Source organism: Amaranthus tricolor, chromosome 15 (assembly GCF_026212465.1).
Source record: "Amaranthus tricolor cultivar Red isolate AtriRed21 chromosome 15, ASM2621246v1, whole genome shotgun sequence".
NCBI lineage: Eukaryota > Viridiplantae > Streptophyta > Magnoliopsida > Caryophyllales > Amaranthaceae > Amaranthus > Amaranthus tricolor.
The window spans coordinates 13176300-13189137 of record NC_080061.1 but is presented as its reverse complement, the minus strand read 5'-3'; the positions used below and the strand labels follow the sequence as shown (position 1 = coordinate 13189137).

General features: G+C 38.0%; 1 pseudogene; it reads left to right on the top strand.

Annotated features, from left to right (window-relative positions):
• Positions 1 to 10153: 10153 nt before the first annotated feature.
• On the top strand, positions 10154 to 12731 carry LOC130801043 (uncharacterized; annotated as a pseudogene).
• Positions 12732 to 12838: the final 107 nt, after the last annotated feature.

Here is a 12838-nt window from a genome sequence, read left to right as displayed (position 1 = left end):
GACTCGACCCGAGTGTGACCCGTTGTAACACACAGCCGAAAAATAACCGATCCGAAATGCAACCGAACCGAATAACACCCGTCCGAAACCGACCCGATCAACCGAATAAACACCTCTAACTAGAATCTAGCGTTTGTCGATTAGTAGCAACATTTTTTGTTCAACCAGCTATGTACATTAGGAACAAATCTGGCGATGGCTAGAAATGTGATTTAGAGTTCTAGACTCATTTGGTTGCCAATGTCAAAATATTATTAACATTGTCGACTATGTGATCAAACACATTCTTCATGCGTTTTTTTTAGTCGACACAATTATATCATACATTAGTCCATCACGAAACACACATTTTAGGGTGTTTTCTTCTTAACACTAAGGTTTTTGGAAAGTACATAGATTTTTCCAAATAAATATTTACATTAATCCTTGTTATTTTATGATATTTATGTTTTGTAAAATTATTGAAGAAAATATAAAAAATATTAATATATCATATAAGGAAAAAAACTAATGAGAACCATACATTAGCCTAAATCCTAATGATTAAAAGTCTTTGGTTCCTTTGATCCTTGGTCCTTGACACCATTATCCCCCCTCTTCTCAATTTGTAAGCTTATAGGTACATAAAAAAAATGTATATAAGTGAAATATTGAAGGAATATTGTTACTTGAGTGCACATTCAAGTCTATGAATTAGCGTGTGCATATAGAACTGAAATTCTATGGATGTCATATTATGTGCGCGCGTTAATATGGTGATTAAGAGTATGACTTACAGTAGATGTTTATATGGTGTTTAAGTTTGTGATTCAATGCTTAAAGTTATGAGGGTGTTGAAGAGTCTTAAACATGTAATGCAAATGGTGGTAATTAAGCATGATGAATGAGATTAATGGGGTGTTGCAAGATTCTGTTCTATATGCCTTGTTCGAGGCACTCAATGTATGATCCAAGCCTTGTTCGAGCATGCAATACAGTGGAAAATAGAAGTTTTCATGAAGGGAATGCTCAAGCAAGCACAATGTGGCTCGAAGGAGCACAGTGCAATCACAAAGTTAGTAGCTTCAGTAGAAAAACCGCTCGAACGAGCAATATCAAGGCTCGAACAAGCGGTTCCGTCAGATTGCCTTGGATGCTATTTTTCGACTCTTGAAGTCCTTGGAGCAGCTTATTATGCAATAGTTCTTAGCTTTAAAGTGTGTAATCATCCTTATAAATAGAGAGCTCATATGCTCACCAAAACACATCAAACATAAACCCCTAAGCCTAAACACATAGCCTTTCAATCTGTTACTCAATTGTAACACTTTATTTGTAAGAGTTGTTATACTCCATTGAAATAGTATAAACAAAAATACTACACACCACAGAGGACATAGCTATCATTTAGTGGACCTCTTTAAATCACTGTGTCATTTTTGCATTGTTAATTTTCTTTAAACATTGTCATGGTGAGGAGTGAGTCTACAAAGAGAAAAGTGTTGTTGAGGATGTCAATAATGTGGCCGATGTTAATGAGGATGTAGTAGATCGTGTTCATGGGTATGAGACAGATGAAGAGAATGTCGATGAGGATGTGGATCGTGTTGATGAGATGATGGAGAGACTCGAGGATGAGTTAGGAAAACGTCCTCGTGTTTTTGACTTCTTAACAGAGGCTTCTCAAAGGCCTTTGTACCCTGGATGTACAAAGTTCACCAAACTAACAGCAGTGTTGACAATTTTCAACATTAAGTCAAAGTTCAATTGGAGTGAAGCTAGTTTCACAATGTTATTAGAAGCGTTAGGTGAGATGCTTCCTGAGGGAAATGAACTTCCAAAGTCAACATATTATGCCAAAAAGCTCATGTGTCCTTTTGGCTTAGAGTACCATAAGATTCATGTGTGTCCGAATGATTGTGTATTGTATCGGAATGAAAACGAGAACTTAGAAGATAGGGTTATCGCGCTACAAGCATAAAGGGGATCGGGATGCTAAAGGGCCCCCAACTAAGGTATTGTGGTATCTTCCAATAATACCTAGATTCAAGCGCTTGTTTACTATAAAGAAAGATGCGTTAAATTTGAGGTGGCATGAAGATAGGGTGAAGAAAGGTCACTTGCTCACACATCCATCTGATTCTTCGGAGTGGAAGAGTATTGATAGGTTGCATAAGACTTTTGAAGATGAAGTTCGTAATTTAAGGCTCGGATTGTGTACGGATGGAATGAACCTATTCGGTAATCTTAGTTCTCACCATAGTACTTGACCAACACTGTTAGTGATCTATAATTTGCCACCTTGGTTGTGTATGAAGCGTAAGTACATTATGCTTTCGCTTCTTATCTCGGGTCCTAAACAACCTCATAATGACATAGATGTATATCTTGCACCTCTCGTTGAGGATTTGAGAAAGATGTGGGATGAAGGCGTTTCCGTGTTTGATGCATATTCTAATGAGGAGTTCACCTTGCGTGCAATGCTTTTATGCACCGTTAATGATTTTCCGGCATATGGCAACTTATCGGGAATAGGGCTGGCAAAAGCTGACTCCACCTGCTAACCTGATCTGAAACCGATCCGAAATTAGCGGGTTTGGGTTTAGATTTTTGACCCAATTAATTAAATGGGTCAAACCGACATGATCTGTTTATTAAATGGGTTAGGTTCAGGTTGAATATTTAAACCCGAAAAAACCTGTTTAATCCAGTTATTAAATGGGTCAGTCAGGTCAAGTCGACCCATATTATCTGATATTAACCCATTATACTAGATGACACATTACTGGGCCACTTGGAGTTGGGCCACTTGGCTTCCCATTCTCGTATTGTTACTGGATGGATGACACATTAAGTATTAAGACTATTAACCCATTGAAAATTTGAAATAAAGATAAAGTGAATAAAATGATAATCATAAACCCTAAAATTTATCACTATTCTCTAATTTCTTTTCTCTATTCTCTAATTTCTTTCCCTTCTTCTCTCTTCTTACTACCATCTTCCTTCAAAATTTATCACTACCTAAGTCCTGAGACCTGAATGCCAAAAGCTAAGGTAAGAATTATTTCTTTTTCTCATTCTTTTATTTTTGCTGTCCGATTTTTCTGATTTTTTTTGTTCGATTTTTTCTGATTTTTTTTGTGTTTGATTTTTTGGATTTTTTTGTGTTTGATTTTACTGCTATTGCTCTTACTGCTATTTTCATTGTTCTTAATGCCATCTTTAATTCTTCATAATTATTTGGTTCGTGTTTGTGTTTTTTAGTGTCTAAATTGCTTTCTTACATTTGGGTTGATTGTGTTGTTTATTGTTTAAGATGGATTTTGCCATCATATTGTATTGTCGTTGAAATGAGGGCGAGAGTCGATTTTCAATGATAATCTATGCTTAAAAATTAAGTCATCTCCATGAGAATAGGTGGATGCTTTGATTAGAAATGTTAAATGTTTACTTCATGTCTTAAATTGTGCTTAGCTCCATGAGAATAGGTAATTAAGTATGTTTTAGGATGCTTTTGTTGCTGGAGAGAGAACATTAGTATCCACAATACATTCTTCCCCATAACAAGATATCCATGACCTTAGGTTAAAGTTTAGTAAACAGTACTTTGGTGAGAAAGCCTAGCCTATGCCTCTTTAGCTTATTGATTATTTTATCCTTGCTTTAGTTCATTGCATTCTTATTTATTTTTATGCTTCATTTTCATTAAATATTTTTAATTGCTTGCTTTAATTATTTCTACCACCAAACATCATATTATACGCTTTCGAACATACTAATCGATCGAGAAACTATTGACTTAACCCCACTCCCTGAGGATTCGACCCGTACTTACCGATCAAGTTTTTGGCGCCGTTGCCGGGGAGTGGTTACTTCGTTCATTGTTTTTCTTGATTAGTTAGTTCATTGTTCTTTATCATTTTGAGTTCTTTTCATTTTTCTCTTCACTTTGCACTTGACCCCGATTTTTGAGTGTAGTTTATGCAAACTAGGTCTCACGGACAAGAAAACCTTGTACCTATAAATCCTAAAATTGGGAGAAGAAGAAGAAGGAAAAGGAGACAACGAAAAATTGCGGAAGAACACCTAAAATCCCTTCGGGAGTATTGTAATACCCCGAGATTTTCTGACGTCATTAATTAATATCTTAATAACTTTTGGGGATTTTTTAATTATATTAAATCAATTTAGAAGTAGTTTTAATAAATCCCTTTCATATACGAATTTAAATATTAACATATAATTATATTAAAAATACAATTACGATCTCAAAAATAAAGAGGTTCAAATCAAAATTATTATTTTATTAATATGTGGGAGTACACAAAGGTGAGTCTCTTAGTTGAGCCTTGCAAGAAAATGAATCTAGATTAAATAAATAAATAAATAAACATAATAATAATAATAACCATGATAAAAGGGCATGAAACCCTTGTTGCTCAAACTAGTCGTCACTCCCTTTCCTCCTTCTCCTCCTTCTTTCCCTCTTTTCCCCTTGCGTTGCCAGTCAGCTGCTGTGCCGCCACCAGCAACCGGCCAGCCTGCTGCATGGCACCACAGCAACACTGGTTTCTCTTCCCTCCTCCACGATAGCAACTAGGAGCCACCACAGCAAGGCAGCAAGTCTTCCTCCCCATGAACAACCACGAGCAGCGGTGGGTTGCGTGGGCTGTTCCTAGTAGCGAGCAGGGCTACGTGTTGCTCTCACTGCAGCCGGCTGCCCTCTTGTGCCGCCAACTCCCCACCTTGGTCCTCCACCACCACAACAACCACCAATAATCTTACCCTAAACTAGTTCCCCCATGGTAAGCCATCTTCCTCCCTTACTTGATTTCTTTTTATCATTGTTCTAACTAGAATCTCATTGAGTTTATGAGTTTTGTAGTGATTTTTCATCATTCATTATTAAATCTTCTTATGGGTAAGAACTTGATTAATGAATTGAATATAATCATGGGATAGGATTTAGAGTATGAATGAAAATGATAATAGTTGTACCACTTTGTGTTTGAGGATGTTTTATAATTTAATAGATTAGTAGAAGCTTTGAAAATGATTTGATTGTGAATAGGTGATAATAATTGTTATAATTTAGAGTATTAGTCGCAAAAAGTGGTGTTAATTGTCACTTGTATTATAAAGATGATGGTGGATATTGTTGTTTTAATTGAGTATTATTGTTAGTCGATTGTGGTATAGTCGTGGTTATTAAAGTTGAATACCATCATTGTTGAAGAAGGAAGAAACCATTGTTGCCATTTTTGTTTCAAATTATTTGGGGAAGTGCTTCATTTCATGCCATTTAGTTATCATGAGTAATCTTGTACATTGTAGTAAACTATATCACAAGGCTGTCACTAACATCAATATCATTATAAGTTGCTAGTATTGATTTTGTTATACAAGTGCTAGTAGCCTAGGGCATTTCATAGTGATGAGGCCTTATACTTTGAGTCTCATTGATTTAAAGAAATCGTCATAAAAATGCACTTTATTGTTGTGAAAGCTTACTTGATTGTTGGTTTAGTGGATGCGAAAGCTTATGTGATTGTTGAGTAAATGTCATAACATATGAATTATAAACGGAGTAATATGAATTGGTTTAGTATGCTTTAGAATAAGTGGAAGTTACTTTGAATGAGTGAAAGATAATTTGTTCTAGCAGTTAGATGCTCTTAAGTGGAGACAAATAGGCTTATTACTTCTACACCAACTTGTATAGGTTCCCAGTTCTTAATAGGAAGGTAGAACTTTAGTTGGGTGATTTTTGTGGCTGTTTGGTCGTGCAGTAATGCTTACAGGTACGTATACGCAGTAACTAACCCTTATATGCAATTTGCTTGAAGATGTTATTGTTTATTATGATAATATACATTGCATCGAAACTATGAGGTACTAGTGAATACACTTTATATGAAAAGCTATCGACTATGAAATCCTTGCGCTTAGAATAGTTATAGAGAATGACAGTGTTAGTAGGAGGGGGGACCACCCCCTTTATTTATTTATGAATTGGATTATGCCTTACTTGGAGTTAGAATGACTCCTTTATAGGTGAATTTCATATTTTGTTTGAGTTGCTTAGTGGGTTTCGGCGTTCTGCTATCCCAGGGCACTTATCAACAGTTGAAAACGAGAGTTATTCCCATTTGATAAAGTATTAGATTATGATTAGCTGGCGTTACTCAACTGGATTATATCCGATTGATTTAGTTGTCCCCTAGGTGAGATCCGACGGGATCATCGTATGGAGGGAATGAGCATACTTTTGTCATTGGGGGCTGGATGCCCGATACAACCCTTGACCGAGGTGTTTCCATGCGGGCCTTGCGAACCCCAATATGGTGGCCTCTTCACTGGATGAGTACCCTAGTGTGTTAGTTTTTCCTGAAGGTAGAACCCGAGAGGGTCACCAGGAGGGGATATGAGCTCATACTTTGCCATGGGCGCCGGATGGTCGATAACGCCCTTGGCCGTGTCACTATGCCAGGAAGTAGAGAAAAGATCCACTGATAGAAAGCTATTCAGTGATAGAAAGTTTATTCATTGACCGAAAGTTATTTAATGATAGAAGGTTCATTCCTTGATAGAAAAACTTACACATTGATAGAACGTTTACTCATTGATAGAAAACTTACTCATTAATAGAATAGTTTCTGCTAGTTAGAAGTGTGCCTAAGTTAAGTTACCTCAAGGGTATTACAGACTATGATCACATTTACCTTAAGATAGACAAGCTCTATAAAGTCATGTGTTAGGTATTCTGTTAATGCCTTGGTTGAGTTGATACTATTCGCGTTTTGCAAGAGTTTATGTTTTGAAAAGAGGAGTGTGAAGACCTGCATTCTACCCAAGAACACATGGTTTGGGTTAGAAAGGACGTAATGAGATCAAGAAGTATAAGTGGACGTTAAACGGTTCTTATCTGTGCTTGTGTCTTATGAAATCATCTTATGTTGTATGACATAATGTTATCTAGTAGTTGGCCTTATTATATTTGATGTTAGTTACTGACGTGTACGTGTTTGTGTTTTGTGTTTGATTGTTGATGACTTTCTATGATTGTCCTGCTATGACACATTAGCCTTTAGTCTAATGTCGAGCAGCAGGAGGATCATAGACAAGCATAGCAGGTATTAGAGCTTATTTTGCATTGCATTGCATTAGGGGAGAGTGATGAGGGCGAAGCATAACCTGTGTCATACCGTTATCTTTCGATTTTGTAGCTCTTGTTATCTTTTGTAAACTTTGGTTGTATATGTTTTGTTATGAGGCCTTGTGTCCTCCCTTGTATATTTGTATTTCTGCAGCGTAGTTTATAACTCTGTATGGTTTTAAGGAGTTAAGTCATTTTAAAATGCAAGCGTCGATATTGGAACCATGATCCATGCTTGGCATGTTGATTTGAGAAACCGGCGATGAATCATCCCACCGTGGTGTGAGATTTTAAAGGCATTGATGCCTTAGATTAGATTAATGTTTTTATTGTGCTAATTGCTCTATCATATGTTCATGTTTTAGTAGAGATGTTGCCGAAATTTCCACTCACCTTTTTGAAGTTAATATGTAACGTTTATCTAAATACCTTTTCTTTTCTTTTATGTGACACTCAAATTTCCTCCCGTCCTTCACGATTTTCGGTTTCATAAAAGGGGTCGGAAATTCAGGGGTGTTACAAGTATGCCATGCCCGATGGAAGTCTAGGGTCGAGTATTGTTCAGCCAACCATCACTACCGCAAACTCTGAGATCAAACCAGCTTTCTTTCAATTCAAACTCGGCACTGAGATGGAGAATCCAAACGACCACCTAGATGAGTTCGTGAATAAGTGTAGCACTATAAAATATCAAGGGATTTCCGATGAACAACTGAAGCTGATTTGTTTCCCCTACTCACTCCTTGGTGAGGCAAGAGATTGGTTAAGATCTGAAGGGCGAAACAACTATCGTACTTAAGAGGCATTATCCAAAGCTTTCCTTGTTCGATTCTTTTCACCAGCCAAAACTGCTAAACTACGCAATGACATCACTTCATTCCGTCAAGAAGATGGTGAAGCACTATGTAAGGCTTGGGAAAGATATAAAGGGCTACAAAGGAAATGTCCGCACCATGGAATCCCAGACTGGCTCTTAATTCAGAATTTTTAATGGTCTTAGGAACGAGATACAGATTTCAGTAGATGCTGCAGCTGAAGGAACATTGATGGCTAAACCCCTTGAGGTAGCCAAGTAGAGAATCGAGGAAATTTCCTCAAATTTTCATTGGAGAGATAAAAGGAATACCAAGAAAAGTGGCAAATATGAAGTGGATGCATTACTGGCCATTCAAAATTTTATCCACGCATTGGCAAGGAGGATGAACCAGTTGAGTGCAGGGAAAACATTGAAGGCTTGTGAAGTGTGTGGAATCCAAGGTCATTCCTCGTTAAAGTGTGCAGCAACAATCATCAAGCTAACAGGTTAATGCAATGTACAACCAAGGGAAGCCACCATTAAACCTATACTCCAATACCTACAATGAAGGTTGGAAGCATCATCCCAACTTTTCATATAAAAATTCCAATACATTATTAAACCTACCATCGTATCACCAACCTCCACCGACATATAACCAACAACCCCCAGGGTTTCAGAGACCTCCACCACCAAACCCACCACAGAAATCAATTTTGGAGTTCATGATGGAGAACTTCTTGCCACTCAATCCAAGATTAATGATGATACTTCTAATGCCATCCAACAGATTCAAGCACACAAGAAAATCATTGATAATCAGATAGCACAGATGGTGCAGCAATTGAGCAACATTTCCAAACCCAGTGAACAACTTCCAAGCAACACCGAAAAAAACCCTTCCGGGCATGTAAATGTAGTTACACTAAGAAGCGGCACCACCTATGATCCTCCACCCATGGTTGTTTTTGACAATGAAGAAGAAGAGGTGATAGGGGAGGAAGAAGCACCTAATGAGGGAAAAAAGGAGGAACAACCAGCACCTACCGCAGAGAAGAGGAAAGAGCCTACCACTGATGTATATGTGCCTCCTGTTCCTTTCCCAAAGAGATTAGCGCGTCGTAAGCTTGAAGAAAAATATGGGAAGTTTTTAGAAGTTTTGAGTAAGCTTGAGATAAACATTCCCTTCATTGATGTTATCAAAGATGTGCCTTCTTACGCCAAGTTTCTAAATGAGGTGTTATCAAAGAAAAGGAAGCTGCTAGAAACTGGCGTAGAAACACTGAGGGGGGAATGTAGAGCTATCCTAGAGTGCAGAGTGCCGAAGAAAGAAGCAGACCACAGGAGTTTCACCATTCTAGTCAAATTTGGTAAAGTTTTAGTCAATAAAGCACTTGCTGATTTGGGAGCTAGTGTGAGTATCATGCCGCTATCTTTATGCAAGAGGATCAATACTGAGATCAAGCCAACAAGTTTGTCTTTGCAGCTAGCCGATAGATCAGTAAGGTTTCCAGTCGGAGTTGTTGAAGATTTTCCAATTCAAATAGGGAAGTTCTATGTCCCTTGGGATTTTGTGATCATGGATATTGTTGAAGATCATGTCATACCTATCACTCTTGGGAGAGATTTTCTGAAGACTGCACGGGCTGTTTTTGATGTGTTGTGTTCAATGGCAAGCTCACATTGAATATCTTAGGGGAGAACGTTGAGTTTCATCTTCCCTCAATGATGAAAGGGCCCGTGGATGAATCACTATGCAGAGCAGAAGTAGCAAGGGTTGAGATTATGCACCCACATTATGATGAACCTTTGAGGTCAATCTTAAAAGCAGTTGAGGATGGAAGATGCTCAAAGGCCGCAAGTTTAAGGAAGTTGTTAGATGAACCAGATTTCTATATGGAACCAGTAAAGGAAACAATTTTTCAGGCTTCTATGACGGTTAAAGAGGAGATGTCCACGCCTCCTCAGGTAGATCTTAAATCTCTTCCCTCTTCATTAAAATATGCTTATTTAGGAGAAAATGAAACTTATCTAGTAATTATTAATGTTGAACTAAATAAAACCCAACTTGACCAATTGATTGCTTTGATTAAAAATTTTAAGAGTGTTATAAGGTATTCAATAGATGATATCACTAGTATAAGTCTATCTTTTTGCATGCATAGAATATTTCTTGATGATGATCATGCACATCTATAGTTACTCGAAGGAGATTGAATATGAAAGATGTTGTGAGAAAAGAGGTTCAGAAATTACTTAGCGCAGGCATAATCTACACTATCTCTGATAGTATGTGCGTTAGCTCCGTACAGGTGGTGCCCAAAAAGGGTAGCATGATCGTTATCAAGAATGATAAGGGTGAGTCAGTATCTACTAGAATAGTTACGGGTTAGAGAATATGTATAGATTACAGGAAATTGAATAAAGAAATCCATAAAGATCATTTGCCTTTTATAGATCAAATGTTGCAACGTTTGGAAAACCATTCATATTTTTGCCATTTGGATGGATACTCTAGATTTTTCCATATCCCTATCCATCTAGATGACCAGGAGAAGACCACTTTTACTTGTCCTTATGGGACCTTTGCATATCGAAGGAAGCCCTTCAGTCTTTGCAATGCTCCCGCCACGTTCCAACGATGCATGATGACTATTGAGGATTTTATGGCAGCATTTATGGATGAATTTTCTATGTATGGAACATCTTTCAACGCATGCTTAAGCAACCTCGAAAAGGTGCTCCGTAGGTGCAAGGTGACCAACCTCACCTTAAACTGGAAAAAAATGTCATTTCATGGTACAACAGGGTGTAGTGCTAGGTCATGTTATCTCTAAAAGGGGCATTGAGGTAGATAAAGCGAAAGTAGAGGTCATAGAGCGTTTGCCTCCTCCCTCTGATGTTAAGGGGATAAGGAGTTTCCTTGGTCACACTGGTTTTTACCGGAGATTTATCAAGGATTTCTCCAAGATTTCTAGGCCTCTAACTGAGCTTCTTGCCAAAGATGTCTCGTTCGTGTTTACTGACGATTGCCTTGAAGCTTTTAACAAATTGAAACAGGCTCTTAGATTATGTGCGATGAAAGTAATTATACAGTAGGGGCTGTTTTGGGTCAGAGGAAGGATGGCAAGTTACATGCCATCTATTATGCAAGTAAGACATTAGATCCATCTTAGATGAATTATGCAAAAACAGAGAAGGAGCTTTTGGCAGTTGTGTTTGCCATAGAGAAATTTAGGCCTTACCTGTTAGGTTCAAAGGTGATTGTCCACATCGATCATGCAGCTTTGAGATACTTGATAACAATGAAAGATGCTAAGCCTCGCCTGATTTGGTGGATTCTCTTACTGCAAGAGTTTGATTTATAAGTGAAGGATAAGAAGGGTGCGGAGAATGTTGTTGCCGACCACTTGTTCCGGCTGATTCATGATGATGGAACAAGTTTGGAAGCTCCAATTAACATTTCATTTCCAGATGAGTGTCTCTTAGCTATAAGTATGACAAGTGTTCCATGGTATACTGATCTAGCTAATTATCTAGCAAGTAGAATCATTCTCGATGGATACTCATCTAAGGAGAAAAAGAAGTTTTTCCATGATGTCAAGAGACACTTTTGGGAGGACCCGTTCCTGTATAGACTGTGTGTTGATGGTGTAATTTGAAGGTTTGTTCCACAAGAAGAAGTACCTTCCATTATCTCACATTGTCACGATATGCCATGCGGAGGTCATGCTAGTACCTCCAAGACTGCAGCAAAAATTCTACATTGTGTTGTTTATTGGCCTTCTCTGTTCACGAATACACATGCTTATGTCAAATCTTGCGATAGATGTCAAAGAATAGGGAATATTTCAAGAAGAAACGAAATGTCGCTTAACAACATCCTAGAAATTAAATTTTTTGATGTATGGGGGTGGATTTCATGGGACCATTCCCATCCTCCTATGGGAATAGGTATAGCTTGCTGGCAGTGGACTATGTGTCGAAATGGGTAGAGTCTATTACATCTCCCACCAATGATGCACGCGTGGTTACCAAGTTCTTCAAGAAACACATTTTTTGCGTTTCGGCACACCAAGGGTATTGATTAGTGATGAAGGCCAACATTTTTTGGAAAAGAGATTTGAAGGTGTATTGAAGAAATATGGGGTTTATCATAAGATTGGTCTAGGCTATCATCCACAAACTAGTGGCCAAACTGAAATCAGCAATCGAGAGATCAAGAGCATTTTATAGAAGACGGTTGCAAGATCGAGAAAAGATTGGGCAAACAAGTTGGATGACTCTCTTTGGGCCTACAGAATAGCATTCAAAACCCCTATTGGAACTACACCCTGCAAGTTAGTCTATGGGAAGCCGTGCCATTTACCAATAAAGCTTGAACATAGAGCATTTTGGGCAATCAAAGCCCTTAATTATGATCTACTGCATGCGAGTGAGAAAAGATTTTTAGATATCAACGAACTTGATGAAATACGCTTGGATGCGTACGAGAGTTTGAGGCTATACAAGAAAAAGACCAAGCGATGGCATGACAAAGGTCTTATTAGAAGAAACTTTGAGGTTGGACAATTGGTGTTACTATTCAACTCATGTTTGAGGTTGTTTTCGGAAAAACTGAAGTCAATTTGGACGGGTCCATTCAAGATCACAAGGGTATTCCCCTATGGTTCCCTTAAACTGTCGAATGCGAAAGGGAAAACATTCAAGATGAATGGTCAACGTGTCCAACACTATCGTGCAGATGAGCCTTTAACGGGGCCAGTGGTAATGTCACTTGCGCCCTCAGTGTTCTGAATAAATAATGCACAATGGTCAAGCTAACGACCTTAAACAAGCGCTTATTGGGAGGCAACCCAACTTTGGTATGTTTTGTGTATATTCACTTTTATTTCTTGTTTTTA